The sequence below is a fragment of the Gambusia affinis genome, linkage group LG15 (genome assembly GCF_019740435.1).
Source record: "Gambusia affinis linkage group LG15, SWU_Gaff_1.0, whole genome shotgun sequence".
In the NCBI taxonomy this organism is placed as follows: Eukaryota; Metazoa; Chordata; class Actinopteri; order Cyprinodontiformes; family Poeciliidae; genus Gambusia; species Gambusia affinis.
Window position 1 is genome coordinate 25,800,393 of NC_057882.1, and position 18,376 is coordinate 25,818,768.

At 38.7% G+C, this 18,376-nt stretch overlaps 1 long non-coding RNA gene across 2 annotated transcripts in view; it reads right to left on the bottom strand.

The window, feature by feature from the left end:
* Positions 1-711: 711 nt before the first annotated feature.
* Positions 712-18,376, bottom strand: part of LOC122844683 — a 35,337-nt gene continuing 17,672 nt past the window's right edge. For both annotated transcript variants that reach the window (XR_006372916.1, XR_006372915.1), the window contains 2 exons: positions 7,497-7,583; positions 712-1,556 (listed from right to left, as the gene is read on the bottom strand). This is a non-coding gene — a long non-coding RNA (uncharacterized LOC122844683). The remainder of the gene's footprint in view (positions 1,557-7,496; positions 7,584-18,376) is intronic.

Here is an 18,376-nt window from a genome sequence, read left to right on the forward strand (position 1 = left end):
TCATTATTTATTTATTTTGTTTTATGATGTTTTGATGTTTTCTGTTGAAAATAATCATTTGTTCTCAGTCAAATGATCTGGTAAAATACAGGTAAAAAAGATACATCTTTTATATACAAATGAAAATATTGATATTTTTATACTATGAGTCTATTTTTAGGAAGAAAAGAATATTTTTAGTTATTGTCATGACAACAGAAATCCAACTAAAGCAGAAAAACTGGAAACATTAAGAATATTGTGCGTATGAAACCCCTGATAAAACGTACAGGTGTTCATTTATTTGCCCTTATTGTGCAAATTCTGAGGTAAACAGAGATTTTTCAAATAGATGTTATTTTTTCAGTGCTTGTTTCACACGTATTACCAGTTTCTGTTCATTTGGGTGTAATTTTTTGTCTTGTGACAAATGTTTTGTTAGATAGCTGAGCAATTTTATTTTTAGGCATAATTTATCAGCTAAAACCTGAGGCTAAAAAAGTGTTTTAATGTTTGTATTAAACTGCAACCAGACCAGGAATCTGGTCACCGTTGATATGATGGATTTAAAATAAATCTTGAAATAATACAGAAACTTAAAGCAGAGATTTATGTTGCAATCTGTGCAAAACTTAAAAATCATGTCCATGTATTTGTAATATCCACACAGACTGAGAAAAACACTATATAGTTTATTTATTTATAGTATAAACTCAGGAGGACTGAATACAAATATCTACCATTTCTTTTTCACATTTTGAAAAGCTGCGATATTTTCTTTGAACTTCACTTTATGTTGGTTTATGAATGAATGTTTGTGTCTCCAGAATCTGATAAATCAGTTAAAAAAGTAAAAATCTGCAAAAATAGAGATGAAGAGAGATCCTGAAACTCCTAAATGTAACTAGTTGGTACTGGGTTCTGTTGTGGATGGACTGCAGCTCCACTTTATTTAGACTAGAAGTGAATGGTTACATGTATCCACTTCAGTTACAAGTTGCTAATTATTTGAAAATAAAAAAGTCAGTTTTTGTCTAAAAATATCTTTCCTATAATCCATTTGAAATGTGCAGCAGACAGCAGCACTGACCCTGGTCTTTACATTGTGAACCGTTTGCTGGTCTATTTCTGGCGCTCTCTAAAAGCAGCGCTTTATCTCAACCACAAAAAGCTGAGATGGTGCAGAAAACTCTCCACGATGGTCAGCTGTGGCACAAGGTGACATTAATTTAGTCCTTTAAATGGGTCAAACAACAACTTTAGGTCTTAGGTCGTCAACCAACAGAGAGAGAAAAACCCATGAAGCATCCAGGTGTATAATTTCGTCTGTCCTTGTTCTGTCAGCGGTCCCAGCTGAAGGTGATCCTGGTCAACATGTCCTGTCCTAATTACTAGTCTAGCAGGAAGGACCTGGGGCTCAGCAGGACGGAAACCGTCCCTCCACCGTCCCGACACACGTCAACACACTCCGGTGTGTGAGCACTCGGATTCCAAAGTAGAGGGAGTGAAAACGCTGCCAGGTCGTTAGCCGCCGCCTGTCAGTCTGAGCAGAGACAGCAGGAGGTGACATGTCGTCTCTATGGAGGACCAAAGACGACAAAATTAAAAACAATACAAGAAATGTATATATTCTCTTTGGAGTTTTCCTTTAACTATACATTTTTTTGACAAACAAAAAAGAAAAACAGAATATATATAATTCTGCTTTATTTTTAATGATGTACCCTTTGGTCCTCCATAGTCTCCAAATCTGTCACAGTGGAAAGACAGAACCTATTAATTTATTTATCTAATTTTCTAAGTGATCACCAAATTCAAATTAAACAATTCTTCCAGCAGAACGGATCTGAGGGACGTCTGTAGAGCAGTTTGTCTTTTCATGCTGGACTAAATATCCGAATATTTAGATTATCAGAATGTTAAATGTTCTTGTCTGATCCTTTCCTAAAGCTTTTAAAGGGGCAGTATTACCTAAAATCAACCTTCTTCAGCTTCACATCATGTTGTAAAACACATGATGTGAGTGTTGCTTTCATTCATGCATGTTTAAGAAATCCTTTAATCTCCATGGCAACTATTCAGCTGAGCAAAACGCCAGGGTGGGCCAAGCCCCGCCTTCCAGGAAAAAGCTCCTCCTCTGAGCTTCAGTTTCCAAGCTTCTCGGCTCCTTCAGACTAGCCAGCAGCATTTAGCAAGAACCTGGTGGAACTGCTGAGCTCATCATCGGAGCTGCTTCTCGTTAACGCTGGTAAAAACGTTACTAAAGGGTTAACAGGGGAGCCATGTTTTTAAAGAGGCAGGGACTCAAATTCAGGAAGTAAAGTTCCTTTGAAGTCATATTTAATATATAAAGCATTTTTATAACACCTGAAGGTAACATAATTACTTTATTATGCTATAAAGTGATAGTATATGCTTGGAAAGACATAATACTTTAATGCCTTCTCATTTATGAGCTTAAACATGATATACTGATATATTTCCAAATGTTCATTTTAAAGTTGTATTTTTCAAAGTCTTCCCATCTGAATGAACACAAGTCGACACCGTTTGCTGTCTGTGAACATTAGCACCTTTTGATATCTGAACCCGGCTGCTGTTTCAGATCCTAGAGAGAATAAACGACACCCCAAGACTCACTTTTCATCTCCAAACAAGCGCCTCCAGATAATATGATGAATGGAATCTCAACTCCGAAGGTTAAATTTGGATATTTTTCACACTTTCCTCCAGCTCAAAAACAAAGCAATACTTTTTTGACTGCTTGTAAACATAACATGACAAATGGAGCAAATGTAGTCTCCAATTATCTGAACATGGCTGGCTTTGGTCTGGTTCACAGTAACACAAACGAGTGTTTATGTGTAGGAAATATGAAGAGGCTGCATCACGCTGCCTCCTTCGCTCTGCAGCGATTTGGCTGCGGTGAAGGAAGGACAGCCAAATCCTGTAACCCACAGCAAATATGTCTACAGAAACTGGACCAAACTGCAGAAAGGAGTCAACTTGGCTCAAGGTTTGTTTTCTATGGAGGGAAAAGGAAATGACTTTGTCACGTCAAGAACGTATTAACTTTGATAAATCCACATTTTCAAAATGTAAATAGATTGCTTCAAAACTATTTTTATTGTGCATAATTTGATGCTAATAACACAAAATATTACCAAGTGTTTCTGGTCTAGTTTCTGGTACAAATATCAAATTTACAAATAACCTTTCAGCAATGAAACAAGAGCTTGTTTTAACATTCTTCTAATATTGATGAAAACGTTCCAGTTTATTTAACTTACAATAAAACATTTTTCCCATGTTATAGGTCAATTATGGAGGGTGATTGTCTGCATTAAGCCCCGCCTCCTGGCTCTGATTGGTTGTTTCTAATTAGCCTTGGGAGAAAGCAGAGGAGTTTGATCAGTGCTGAATGTTTCTGTTCAGTTTAACTTCCCAGTGTTTCCAGTTTAACTCAGGATTTCCAGTCCAGTTTGCCAGTTTACACCAGCTAACATCTTTTCCCACAGCAGTCGACGTTACTTCCCCTTTAAGACTCGACTCCAGACACATTACAACTTTCTAGTTTCCTTCTCAGCTGTGAAACGTGTTGATAACAAGATGACAAATCCTAAGAAAAGATTTGATTAAAGGAAGCAGTGGTGTAAACACACACACACACACACACACACACACACACACACACACACACACACACACACACACACACACACACACACACACACACACACACACACACACACACACACACACACACACACACACACACACACACACACACACGCACACACACACACACGCACACACACGCACACACACACCCACACACGCACACACACACACACCCACACACACACACACACATGTTGGATATTTTCATTTCCTATTTACTTCACAAAAGTTGCATTATTTGTAAAACATTTTATTTATTAAAGAAATTTCAATCTGTCGAAAATATTTAACATTAATTTTAAAAACCTCAGTGAGAATAATAAGTACTAATATTGAAAGTCTAATATTTTCACGAGTATTCAAACCTTTTGACATTTTTTACTTTGTTTCATTGCAGCCATTTGCTAAAATCAAAAAAGTTCATATTATTTCTCATTAATGTACACTCAGCATCCCGTCAGATTATTTAATATTTTCCCCACAGTATGAATTAAATAATCTGCCAGAATTTAGCTACATTCTCATTAAATACGTCACTATGTGGCGGTACAACTGAAAAAACCAGAAATGTTAGCAAATGTATTAAAAAACAAAAACTGAATCACTGCATAAATTGCTCTGCCATTCAAACCCAGATAAAGGAAACTGCAGCTCTTATTAAATTAATTTGCTGGACGCTGTAGGTGGGTGTGTAACCTGAAATTTAGTATCAGTATTATTTAATAAGAATATGTTCTTCATCACTTTAATCTCTCAAATCAAAACAGAAATATTTAGTGCAAAAACCATAAATCAGCGGCGGTTTCTCTTAAAAACGCCAAACAGAAACTCCCAAACAAAGGAAGACGGACTAAATCCTCTCAGGCTCACCTGGCTGCTCTGTGCAGACCTGGAGACGCCCGAGTTTCTCCCCGGCGTTTCTCAGGTCTAATTAAAGAGCAAGCTGCTCACGAGACGCGCTGATGACACAGACGGGCGTTTAATTAATATTGGGAAGCAGCTACGCGTGGCGGCGTGGGGATGGACGGAGCTGCAGCAGCAACAGGGGGAGAAACAGGGATGGAGTATTTGCTTCAATGGAAAGTTAAAGTTTATAGAGGAACAAAACTGAGGTAACTAAAATTAAACATGCCTTTCATCAAGAAACGTATTTATTCAAGGACAACACAAAAGAACATTTATACATTTCTTGACAAAATGGAATATTTAAGAAAAAGAAAAAAATATTGATACATTTCTTGATGAAAACACAAATATAAAGAAAATATATACATTGTTGATGAAAATACATTTCTTAACAAAAACGCATTTATAAGGAAAAGGAAAAACAAAATATATATTTCTGCTTTTATTTTCAATTACGACAGTGTTGGTCCTCCATAAAAACTCGATCTAAGTAACAGGAAGCAACAAGAAAATGGGAGTATTGTTTTAATCAAAGGAAGTATAAAACAGAAAAAGGAGGAAATGAAACAAAAAAAATAAAAGGAGGAGAAACGGATTATGGGAGCAGCACCGGCTGTGGCGATTTAATTCTTCTGAGAGAAACGTTTTCATTTTCTGTGTGCACACATGGAAACCTGTCTGCCGCTCAGCGGCAGACAGGTTGCATGTTGCAAGAACAAACTTCACTGATTTTTACTTTTTATGGATTTTTATTTTTTAAAAACTAACTGCCAACAGGAAAAGTGTATGTCACAAATCTGGGCTCCAAGGAACAGCTGCACTGCAAAAACACAAAACCTTACCAAGGATATTTTTGTTTAGTTTTTAGTGCAAATATCTTATCACACTTAGAATAAGATCAAACTAACTAACTTTAGCAATCATAACAGAGAGAGAAGCTGTATGGTAGCAGAGAACGAGGGGCGCAGGGTGAGGGGGCATGATTGACAGCAGTAAGACCCGCCTCCTGGCTCTGATTGGTTGTTTCTCATTTGGAAGAAAGCAGAAGATTTTTAAGTAATTGAGATTGGAACATCCAGAGGTATTAAAGGGGAAGTATTACATGTTTTCCAGCCACATAGAGCCATTTTATATTAGAATAAAGTAATTATGTTACTTTCAGTTGTTATAAAATGCTTTATAAATCAAATATGGGTTAAAAGAAGCTTTACTTCCTCATGTAATGCCTTGAAATGGTACAAACATGGCTCCTCTATTAACCCTTTAACAAGGTTTTTACCAGCTCCATAATGAGCTCAGCAGTTCCACCAGATGTTTGCTAATTGCTGCTGGCTAGTCTGAAGGAGCTGAGTGGGGGAGGAGCTGCACCTCGAAGGCGGGGCTAGGTCCACCCAGCTGAGTGGTTGCCATGGAGACTAAAGGATTTCTCAAAAATGCAAGAAACAACCAAAGCAACACTCCAGGTATCAACGAGGGAATAACATCATAACATGATAAAAAGATCCAGAAAGTTGATTTTACATCAAACTGTCGCTGTTTGAACTAATAAAATAGACCAGCGGTACCGTTAATTATACTCAGGCTGGTCTTCAAACAATAAATTTGGCAACCCGATCTGGTTTTCCAACATCCAAATGGGACCAATTTAAGAGGTCGTGACCCTGTCAGAGCTCTGAGACGCCGACAGCCGAGCTGAAAACGCCGCAGCCCTGAGCGCATGTATGATTAACTGAATAAAAGTGACAGGAAACGCCTATTCCATATGGGTAACTGGCCATGTGGAGAGCTGTGAACTTCAAAGTTTTTCATGCACTAACTGTCTTGGACACAGAGACACAGTTGGCTTCTCCGCCAGGATGCCTCCAGTCACTCCATTCTCCTTTATAGCTTTATTTGTTTTGTCATAAAAGCAAATTTTTGAAAATTGACACTTGCCGTAACGAGCATCTGTTTTTGCCATCTGTGGGCTATGCAAATTAAGCCGATGAATATTCAGACAGGACTGGGTTTAGATCAGATTTCCTCAAGCTTGCTCTCCGTTGGTGGAGAGAATCAGGTGGGACAGGTGGAGAAAATGTGGATATAAATCTCTCAATCGTGTTCTCCACCCACCAGGCTCCTTCCTCTCTGTAAGTGGGCATATGCTGAATGAAAGCTCCACTAATTTGGAACAATTTATGGATTTCCAAACATGACTGCTGCATTTATCCATTGCTTTGGACTTCTCAGAAAATGTTTGCCTCTTTTTATGTCCCAGTCAAAATCTACTGCCCTGCCGTCTTTAAGTCTGGCTGATCCAATATGCTTCTTCAAATTAGACGAAACTGGGCTCAAACGTTTGTGCAGCATCATTTTTGTTTGTGCTGCTTTTGTTTTGAAGATATTAAGAAAAGTTTAGAAGTCAAACGCCAACCAGCCCCCCCCCCATCCACAACACCAGAATCTAGCAAAGTTGGTGTCAGATGTTTGTGCTACGGTTGTGCAGCAAACATTATTGTTTGTGCTGCTATAAAAAAGGTTTCCAGAAGGTATCAGAGGGCAACAAACGTTGACACCAATGGGAGAAGCTGGTTGACCTTTTGACCTTTCTTGTTAACATCTTCAAAGGAAAAGCAGCACAAAGGGATTTTTTGCCGCACAAACATTGCTTAGTTGATTCACACCAGTTTTGTCTGATTTGAAGAAGTTGTGTGGTTGACCTTTCATGACCTCTGTAAACATTTACTAACATCTTCAAAATGATTGTAGCTCAAACAAAAATTGTTGCTGCTGAAACGTTTGACAGGAATCTGGTCAGATTTGAAGGAAAACTGCACTCAGGTTATTTCTCTCCTGTCTTTCCGCTGCTATATTTTTCTCAAAAAGATTCAACAAGTCTATTTTTCCAGTTTTTATCACCTTTAATTCACTCTGCATTTTTCTTCTCTTACCTCTTCACTTAATTTCCATTTTTTCAGCTGTCCACATCTATTCACTTTCTCCCTACAGCCAGGCCGTCCATGAATAATTCAGAGAAACTGCAGGATGATAATGGGAAATTAGAGGTGAGACTGTGGAACTGGTGTGTGTGTGTGTGTGGGTGTGTGTGCGTGTGTGTGTGTGTGTGTGTGTGTGTGTGTGCGTGTGTGTGTGTGTGTGTGTGTGTGTGTGTGTGTGTGTGCGTGTGCGTGCGTGCGTGCGTGTGTGTGTGTGCGTGTGTGTGTGTGTGTGCGTGTGTGTGTAAAATTACCAGATTTATTCCAGCCAGGAGGCATCTTAAGGGCCTCTTTGTCTGTATAAATCACCTCAATAAAGTGACAGTTCTGTGTGGAGTTGCAAAGTGAGGATGAGCGACAGCTGATTTAGCAGAAATAGGATGATGAGGAAGTGATTAACAGGCAGTTGTTACATCAACATTATCACAAACAGCAGCAGGACTTTCAGTCCACATGCATTTCCTCAGAAACGTCTCAGAAAGACGGGGAAGATGTTTCTTTGTGGTCCAGCTGATGGGAGGACATTTTGTAGCTTTACATCAAAATGTTTTTACGTTTGATTGAGTTATGAAGCTGTAATTTGTCTGTGTTTTAAAAACGAATCTTTTTCAATGTTTTTCAGTATTGTATCGTTATCGGCCGATGCTAAACCTCAGATATCGGCATCGGTGAAAAAAGTGGATCAGTGCATTCCTAATATTGATATTTATGTAAACATCATGTTACAAAGGACTTTGAGAGAAAAAAATAGCTAAAATGCAAATGATCTCCTCATTAAGTATGCAAAAATCAAACTGGGAGTCCTTTAGACATAAACAAACAACATATTTCCTAAAAATAAGACAGAAAACCTGCTGAGTTTGTGTGCATTACAACCTTTAACACCCTGCATGTTAAGTGACTTTATTACATTAATTAACAAAGCATACTAATCGCTAGATTCAAATATTCTGTGCCGTTTCTACAACGGCCAGGCTACGCTAGCGTTTAGTTGAACTTTCTAGAAACAAAAAGACTTTAAACAAAAATAGCTTTAGTTTTATTAAACAGAGACGTCAATAATCACTGAAAACATGCAAGTGAATGTTTAGTCAATTAATCATGACTAAACCTGGTCAAATTTGATTAATATGTGAATGCTGTCCACCGATAGACCTTTAAGATGCTTGGATTATTGATTTTCCATCAGACAATCTGACGTTTATTCCAACATTTATTCAATTATTCCAGCGTTTCCACGTGGAGGCAACGTCAGGTATCTCCAGATTCAACATTTAAATCTTTATGAACCTGATTTTGCTGTCTGAGATTTCACAGCTCGGTCGGGGAGCTCAGAAACATTTTATAAGGAAAACAGAAGCTGAAATCTCCTGCTGTCTCACGGAGACGGCGGGAGATTTGTGGCTCGGCACACAGCTGCTCTGTTTACCGTCACTGCAGACATTTATGAAAGTGCTCTGCTTATCATTTCTTAATGCTTTTCAATGAAAACCAACCAGTCTGGTGGAAACTCAGCTGCTTATTGCAGCCGGTCAGCAGATTTCTCCTTAACACGACGGAGAGAATTATTGTTGAGTTTTTACAGTTTTCAGAGCATCAGGTTTCTACTTCTGCCTTTCTGAACTTCTGTTTGAAAGTTTTATTTCGTCATCAGTTTTCATCACAATATGAACATTTTGCATCAGTTGGTATCAACAACGATTCATTAGTTTTTGTTTTAAATATCCAAAATGCTACCAAACTAGTGTTGTGACTTTTCCTCTCTTATCTTCTTGAAGTGTTTCTCATTTTCTCCTTGTTTTTAAAAAATATGAGGAGAAACATGAAACTGCTTCCGGTTTGATCGGATCGCAGTTTCCCGTGGCCCAGCGAGGCGTGAAGAGCGACCCGGGCGTTGGGGGAACTGGAAACTGCTACAGCTCATGTTGCAAAACAAGTTGTTGCTAGGTAACCAAAGAGTGAGTGAGTTGCTAGGTAACCAAGGAGAGAGTGAGTTGATTCCTCCAACCTTTCTCAGCTGACCGTGAGACTCAAATTAAACTCAAAAATACTTCACTGAACCCAAAGGGAAGTTAGATGTTGTTGTCACATCAGTTCAGATCGCAGAAAGTTATTGTTGAGTTTGTTTGATTTTTGGAAATTTTCTAAGTTTGAAAATAATCTGCAAATTTTTGACTTTTGGAGCTCAGACATTTCTGAATATTTTCCAGAAAAATTATGAGATTAATCTAAAACTGTCTGAGTTTTTCAGCAGAAATGAGCTCTTTTTTCCATCTACAGCGGCTGTAGCACGCCATCATACATGCCCGTTGCGATAGCGATGGTTATCGTTTTAAACTCGTGTCTCTACTGCAGAATCAGCCTCTCAAAAGGTGACAGCAGAAAGAATCTCTACTGGGTTTTACTCTCTGAATGAAAGGCAAGTTTCCTCTGTTTGCTTTGTTTCGAGTGCTGCTGGGAATCTCATTCACTCTCCTTCAAGGCTTCATTTAACTAACTTAGAGTCTAAGCCGCACAAATCCATCCAGCTGGAGGTGTCTGCAGCGAAGCAACCGTCAGCTGAAAACTGGCCTCAGTTCAGCTAAATCCCAAAGAAGCAGCAATGACAGAAAGGGACCCCGATGCAGAACTAACCAGGGGGCACTTTGACAATAAAAGGCATCATCCACTTTTATTCTCTCTTTTTCACTGAACTGGATATCTTAGGAAAGGAAGAGTTGTGACAGGAATGAAGAAATAGGAAAAGAGTAAAAGGCTTTATAGCTGTGAGCAACAAATTAGATGTCAGTTTCAAAACTCTGGTCACATGGGGAAGAAAATGAAAATGATTGAGACTGAATGATTTCAGTTTAAGTGCTAAAAAGCAACAAAAAGTGTGCAACCTCAGAAAACAACCTAAACATTGATCAAGACTAGAGCCGGTTTGGAGAAAATCCACACTGAAAGGAGGCAGATCAATTTCTCTGCTGCTCATCAAGAAAACACCTAATGGCTCTAAGGCCATGAAGACTGAAAGACTAGAAGGTCCATCAGTCACAGCATGTTGATTCACAGACTAGAAAAGGTTGGTATTATTGTCTGTTGGTGGGAAACATCGGCTCAGATCTCGTTTGTCAGATCTGGAGCAGTTTGTGATTTTGGGGTTCCTCAAGGCTTCACTCTAAGACCACTTTTATTAATAATTCATATGATCCCAGTAACTCAGTACTGCAACATTTCATACAAGATATGATGATGACACACAACTTTATGTTTCTTTGTGATAACAGGAGCACAACCGCAGACGATCACTGAGCTGCTATAGACCTGTGACGTAAAGATCCCGCCCCGCTTCCTGCTGGAAGGGAAAAGGCTGATGGCCGACGATGACTAGCTTTGGTTTTAACTGCTGTCAACATAACTCGCTACATCGTAAATGTTCGCCTGACATATTAAAGAAAGGGATGCGCCGCTTTGCTACGAATTGTCAACAACTCGATAACAAGATCCCTCTTGAAAATGAGATCTAGATGTCAACGGGTCGACCTGCTTAAATAAAGGAAATGAAAGAAAGGTCAGGTAAAAGTTTTAATTAAGAAAAAAGTAGCGAGTGAGAGGGAAGCAGATCAGCTATGCTAGCTTGACTATGATAACTGTAACATGCTGCAGAATTTGGTGTGTTTATCAACTTGAACACCAACTGACAGAACATCAGTAGAGCAGGTGTTTAAATTAGCTAATCAATCACTGTGTGTTAGCTTAGCAGTGCTAGCTAATCTATCACAGCAATCAATTATTAATAATTGCAAAAACACATCAAGCCTTAAAACATTAAACTGAAACAGACTGAATGTTCTGCTCTGTCAGGAAAATGTTTTATTGGTGTTGAATCCTGATAGTGGTGTTGTTGTCAGTTGCTATGGCAACAAGTCATAGCAAGCAAAGAAAAAGTGGTTCTAAGTTTTTCTTCAACGGTTATTCTGAGTTAATTTTTCCTTTGCAGTTTCACCTCCAGGTTTCATTTCGTTGACAGTTCAACCGCGGCAGCGCCGCTACGGACGGAGAAGAAACAATCGTCTTTTAACGTGTTAGCACAACACGCGTTAGCACAACACGCGTTAGCACAACACGCGTTAGCACAACACGCGTTAGCACAACACGTGTTAGCACAACACACATTAGCACAACACGTGTTAGCACAACACAAGTTAGCACAGCACGTGTTAGCACAACACACGTTAGCGCATGTTGTTAGCGTTTCCGGATGTCAACAACAACATGCAACGGGTCTTTATCCTCAGTTTTGTCTGAAGATACACATCTTGACCAGAGATGCCCAACCCTAAGTAAGGCAACTGAAGAAAACTTCTGTTCTGTCATCAATGTGAACTTTAATTAATCACATAAACCTACCAAAACATTATCATACCAGGTGCAACTTTTCCTGGAAACAAAATTCATTGATGGCTCTGGTTTAAAACAGAAAACTGTCTATAATAATAAAAAAATTTCCCACATATTAATACATTCAAGGATCTGTGGACCAATATGGAGGAATCACCTCACAGCTTAGAGGATTTAAAGGATCTGCTGCTAATATCTCATGCTCAATAGCACAGCAGGCCTTCAGGAATCTGGTGAAGTCCATTCCTCAACAGCTATTGGCTGTTTTGGTAGAAAAAGGTCACAATAATACACTTTTACACAAATGTTCATCACAAAATGCACGATCGATGTAAGATTAGCTGACCTGTGTTCTCTGGAGGCTCATCAAGTGGAAAGTATCTTTAAATCTCTTGAATTATTATTCTGCTTCTGTTCTGAGCTTCTGTTTTATACTTTCTCATCTCCTGAGAGATCAAACAAAGGTTGTCTCAAGATGACAAAATCACAGTGAAGGATGTTAGACAAAGAAATCTGTCAGGAAACAAAATTCTGTCTTCAGGGTAAAAACTGTGATCAGAGTCTCGAGGTAATGAAAATATAACTTCTTTCTTCTTGAAAGTCAGACTCTTTCTAATTCACTGAAAAACACTTTTTATTTTTTCTGTTGCAGAATGTCTGTGTTGTTGGGAGAGGAGGCTCCTTTGGACCGGCCGCTCATGGCTGCATCCACCTCCGTTTACTCTGACAGAGAGCTGGGAACGACTGCAGCCACAGTCACAAAGCTCTCCGTCTGAACAGGATCAGCTACCATGGAGGAGGGATGGGAACCGATCAGCGATTCCTCTTATTGGATCCCGTAATGTGTGACCTATTTGTGTGATGACGTAACGCACACGCTTCATATTTCATTTAGAAAATATCCAAGATGGCGTCACGGCTCCAGAATATGTTTATATGACACAAAAAAGACTAAAGCCGGTTGGTTCTACACAGCATGCAACCGATTTGTACCAAAGTAAAGTGTTGCTTAGCAACAGCTGTGACTCTCAAAGGGGCGGAGCTTCGAGCGTGGCGTTTCCTGCCATGATGTCCCTGGTAACACTGAACTCATCCGGGTTGTTGTAGTAACGTACGAAAAATCGTACAGCAACACTTAGTCAGATGAATGAAATTAGAATATGTTTTCATTTTCATTTTTATAATTAAAGCACAAAAAACGTTGATCTGCTTAAAGTTGTTAAAATGTTGATTTGACAGAAGGATTCTTATTGTGATGCAATGGACTGGTGACCCCGCCCCCAGGTGACCCCGCCCCCAAGTGACTCCGCCCCCAGGTGACTCCGCCCCCAGGTGACCCCGCCCCCAGGTGACTCCGCCCCCAAGTGACCCCGCCCCAAGGTGACTCCGCCCCCACGTGACCCCGCCCCCAAGTGACCCCGCCCCAAGGTGACCCCGCCCCCAGGTCTATATATAGATATATACCTATATATATAGATATATACCTATATATATAGATATATATCTATATATATATATATCTATATATCTATAGATATATCTATCTATCTATCTATAGATATATATTTCCTATATATATATATATATATATATATATATATATATATATATATATATATATATATATATATATATTCTATATGAATTTATGTGGATTTTGTAACAGTATAATGAGTGAACATGTGAAGTGATGCTTCCCTCTTTTTGCCAAGACAACTTCAACTTTTAGTTTTTCTGTATTTGTTTTGAAACTGCAATAACCACTAAACAAACAAACAAAAAAATCACCAAATTATGGCAGCATATATAAAATATATAAAATAAAGTTTATGTGAGAAAAGAGTCCAGAGAAAAATAAAACATTTAGACTGGTAGGAAATGCAAGAATCAATATGCTAATTGATTAATTATGACCTGAAAATATTTTTTTTTTACTGTATTTCAGACCAAATTTTAAAATGTAACTTTAAGTAGTTTATGTTGAATCTGTTGGAAATGATGAAGCAGCTTCTTGTTGAGGAAGAACTGTAAAAACAAAACACTGGAGTTATGAAGCACAAGCACTGTAAAAACACAAGATCTTACCATGTTTTTCTCTTATTTTTACTGCAAATATCTTAGCACAATTTAACAAAATTAACAAGTAACTTTTCAGTAAGATGTAGGAGCTTATTGTTAGTAAAATATTTGTACATTTTGATGAAAAAGTTCTAGTTTCGCTGGCAGTTTATAACAAGACATTTTTCACGTTGTAAGTAGAAACAATTTGAAAGTACAACCAGTACATTTAAAAAAACAAGCTCACATCTCTGAAGAGTTACTTGTAAAAACTTTTGCCTAATTTCAAGTGTGCTGAGATTTGCACTAGAAAATAAACCAAAAATACTTTTGAGTTTTTACAGTGAATTGCTGCTACAAAATCCCATTGTAATTGTAGATCATGAGATGCTGTTATTTTATAATAAATGCCAGATTTATGATATTCTCAGGAGCAACATCTGACTTTCATTCACTACCAGCTGCTACAGTCGGAGTTACAGTCGTCCTTCCTGGTGCTTCCCACATTTCACAGTTCATGTAGGAAAGCTTTCGCAGTGCATCACTACTAACCTGTGAATGAGCGACAGAGACGTCCAAAAGCAAAATTCACTCAAATTTCCCCCTCCTGGCTCATGATTTAAACATGGAGCCACCATGAGGATATTTCTGTAGCAGCTGAATATTGATGCATCTTCGTCTGTCAGGGGGAGCTCATCCTAAATGTGTCAGTAATTAATCTAATAAGCTCAAACATGATTTTGCTGGACAGTACATTAAGTCTTTCCTCATCTTTTTTTAAACTGAGTGAAGCAGCATGCGGGGAGCATAGTTATTATTATTCAAAGGAATATTATTCATCATCATTTTTAAATCATTAAAGCTTTTAGATGAATAAAGATGATGAGATCCCAGAGAAACTGCAGTCAAATGCTGCCACTCAGGAAAGGAAGGAACTGTACTTAAAAAATTAAAACTTGTACTTTAAAGCAAATTGAAACAGCAAAGTTGACGTATTGGAAGAAAAATTACTTTGTATTATGGAAATAAACCAGAACAGGTTTATTTTTAACTCCAGTCCTAAATGTCCCTGTAATGATAAAGCAACTGTTGAATTTCAGACGGTTTTGTAATTTTTATGGGTCACTAGTGTAGAAAAACGTCTTGCAGTGTCGTACTTAAAGATGGGCATTGAACGTGTCACACATCTCATTATGTATTTTTTCTGATGCATTAAACATCACTGGCTCTCTGAGGTGGTTAAATGAAAAGTTTTGCTCCTGGCGTGAAATGAAATGAGACAAATATCCCCGGTCGTCTCCTGAGGGTTTTACATCTTTTAATATATTATCCACCTTATTTGGAAAGAAGAAAGAAATAAAAAACGATCCGGTTTCACTTTTCTTAAACAGGTTAGGATCACTCTATGGTCTATACAAAACATGTTCATTACATTTCTTACACAAAATCACTCTTAGATAATGAGATTTCAGTTTGCTTAGTGAGCCGTTTTAGGCTCTCTGTCACTTTAAATGCAAATAATCTATAGCTGGCCACGCCCCCAACTCAATACATACAATCGCACATGAAAATAGCTGCAAACACATGTGCAAATATACAACTGTACATCTTTGAAAAGCAGAAGTGGAGCCTCCTGCTCAACCAACCAGAATGCAGCAAGTCAACAACAAAACTTGTCTTTTCCAGCAGCCATTGTACAGCAGGAAAACCAGCCCAACAAAGATGGTGGAGCTCAGCTGTGGTTGCTAGGAAACGGGGCAGTCCTTGCTGATTTGACACATTACATTTGGACACTAAAAAATATGAATTTATCTTCAAGAAACGACTGAACATTTTTTTCTAAGTGGGTGGGCTGTTTTGGTTTTGAGCAGTACCAACCCAAATGAAAGTACAAAAATGTGCAAAATGTGAATTCTTAATTCAGTTCCTTACTTTACTAGATTATTTCTATTTATTATCAGAATAATGCAAGAGTTTTTAGAGAAGTTTGCATAAACTAAAATTAATATGCCTTCAAGAATTAAGAATGAATTCAGTAAATATACTTCTGTCTCTGTCTGGTCCAGCCAATCAGCTCTCTCTCATTCCAAGGTTTCACATTGGATTATAATCTCTCTGGTAAACCGCCTCTCATCGTTTGCTGGGATCGTTGTAAAAATGAAAGTTTTTCACCATAATGACTAAAACAACATTTAGAGATGAAAGTTGGACGCCTAAAAAAAGCATTGCAACCATTAGCGTTATGTTTTGTTGCTGCAGGAGGGACTGCAGCATCATAAACCATAAATTATAAATCATAAATCGCTTCCTAAATCAGGATGATGACAGAACATTTAGTATAATATTGAAGCAATATGTAAAAACAGAGCAGTGCTTACGGAAAGCTACAAACTGAATGGTTTGAGAAGAACATGTCAATGTTTTGTTTTGTTTCATTTTAACTCATGTAAAGCACTTTGAATTGAAAATGAAATGATTTAAATGAAATGACCTTAGGTATCACTGAGGTCATTTCATTTATATAGCAGTTATATAAATGTTCATCTGGAACCAAATCTATAATGCTAATACGTAGCATTAGTGAGACGTCCGGTTCACTTCTAGAGCTTTATTCTTTGCTGTAACAGGTCTGTGTTTATATTTTATTATCTAACAGTAAGGTATTATTATCCTGATGATGGAGCTTTTAAAAGTGATACAAAATATTTTCCAGTGAACATCATTTTTCTCACCTTGCCCCTATTTATATTTACCGTGGGATTGTGGCAGCTCCATTACCGGAGGTCAAGGCGCCGTGCAGGGAAATGGAGATCAACTCCGAGCAATTAGAGACGAGAAATTCACTGGCAATGTTTATCATCCTGCCCCTCAGTCTGGCAGCGGGGATCAGCCAGTGAAATATGGATGTACATTCAACATTTAACGGAGGGACATCAAAGCAGGCCACAGCCTGGGGGCACAGCTAAAGGACGAGGCAACGGGGCAACGGGGCAACGAGGCAACGGGACATCGAGGCAACGGGGCAACAGGACATCGAGGCATCGAGGCAACGAGGCATCGAGGCATCGAGGCAACGAGGCATCGAGGCAACGGGACATCGAGGCAACGGGGCAACGGGGCATCGAGGCAACGGGACATCGAGGCAACGGGGCAACAGGACATCGAGGCATCGAGGCAACGAGGCATCGAGGCATCGAGGCAACGAGGCATCGAGGCAACGGGACATCGAGGCAACGGGGCAACGGGGCATCGAGGCAACGGGACATCGAGGCAACGGGGCAACAGGACATCGAGGCATCGAGGCAACGAGGCAATGGTGCATCGAGGCATCGAGGCAACGAGGCATCGAGGCATTGAGGCATCGAGGCATTGAGGCAACGGCGCATCGGGGCAACGAGGCATCAGGGCATCGAGGCAACGAGGCATAGAGGCAACGAGGCAACGGGACATCGAGGCAACAAGGCAACGACACTCAAGAATAAACACATTCAGGAATTTGGTTTTCCACAGTTATACGTCTTGGCGTCAATCTGTTCCTTTCTCTGTTAAATTACGGGTTTGTAAATCAGTATTTTGTTTTTGTTTTCTGTATTTTTGTAATGTTGATAATTTACCAAAATAAAGTGAAACCGAAACCCAACTGGATTATTTTTTACTATACGTTTAAAACAGGGAGATTCTTTAAAAACAAACTGACTCAATATAAATGGTTTGAAATGAAGTGGGACAACATGGCTGAAAACGTATCACGATGTAGGGGATATCAGTCGATATCGATGATTGTCGATAATTATTAATTAGTTTTTTCATCAGTTATGAGGCACAGCGGTGAAACCTCAAGTTACTCAGAAGGTTGTTGCCAGGCAACCGATGTTGGGCGGAGCTTGAAACGGCTTCCTCCCCAGCAGGTTGTTGCTAGGCAACCAAAGAGTGAATAAGTTAGTTAATTCCACCAACCTAGCTTAGCTAGTTGAGCTGTTAAAGAATTTTCCCTGCCTACATTTCCCAGAATGCTGTGCGGTTCTGGATCAGAGTTCAATGAAATTATTGAATGTATTATCAACGTATTATATATTGATAATGTGTCTATCGATATTGATTTATTGTCCTATGTGAAGGTGATTTTTTAAAACCGGTGATTAGAACGGGTTTAAACAAAGTGAAACATCCAGCAAACAAGAATATCTGCTGCACTGTAAAAACACAGAGTAATTTTTCTCTAGTTTTAGTTGTAAAATCTTTGTAAACTTGAAATAAGATAAAACTGATTTAGAGGAAACTTCTCAGCAACATATAGGAGCTTGTTTTAAGTCAATTATTCCTTAATATTGATGAAACAGTTTAGATTATTTCACTGATAGAAAAATGTTTTGTTATGAGTGAAATTATCTGCT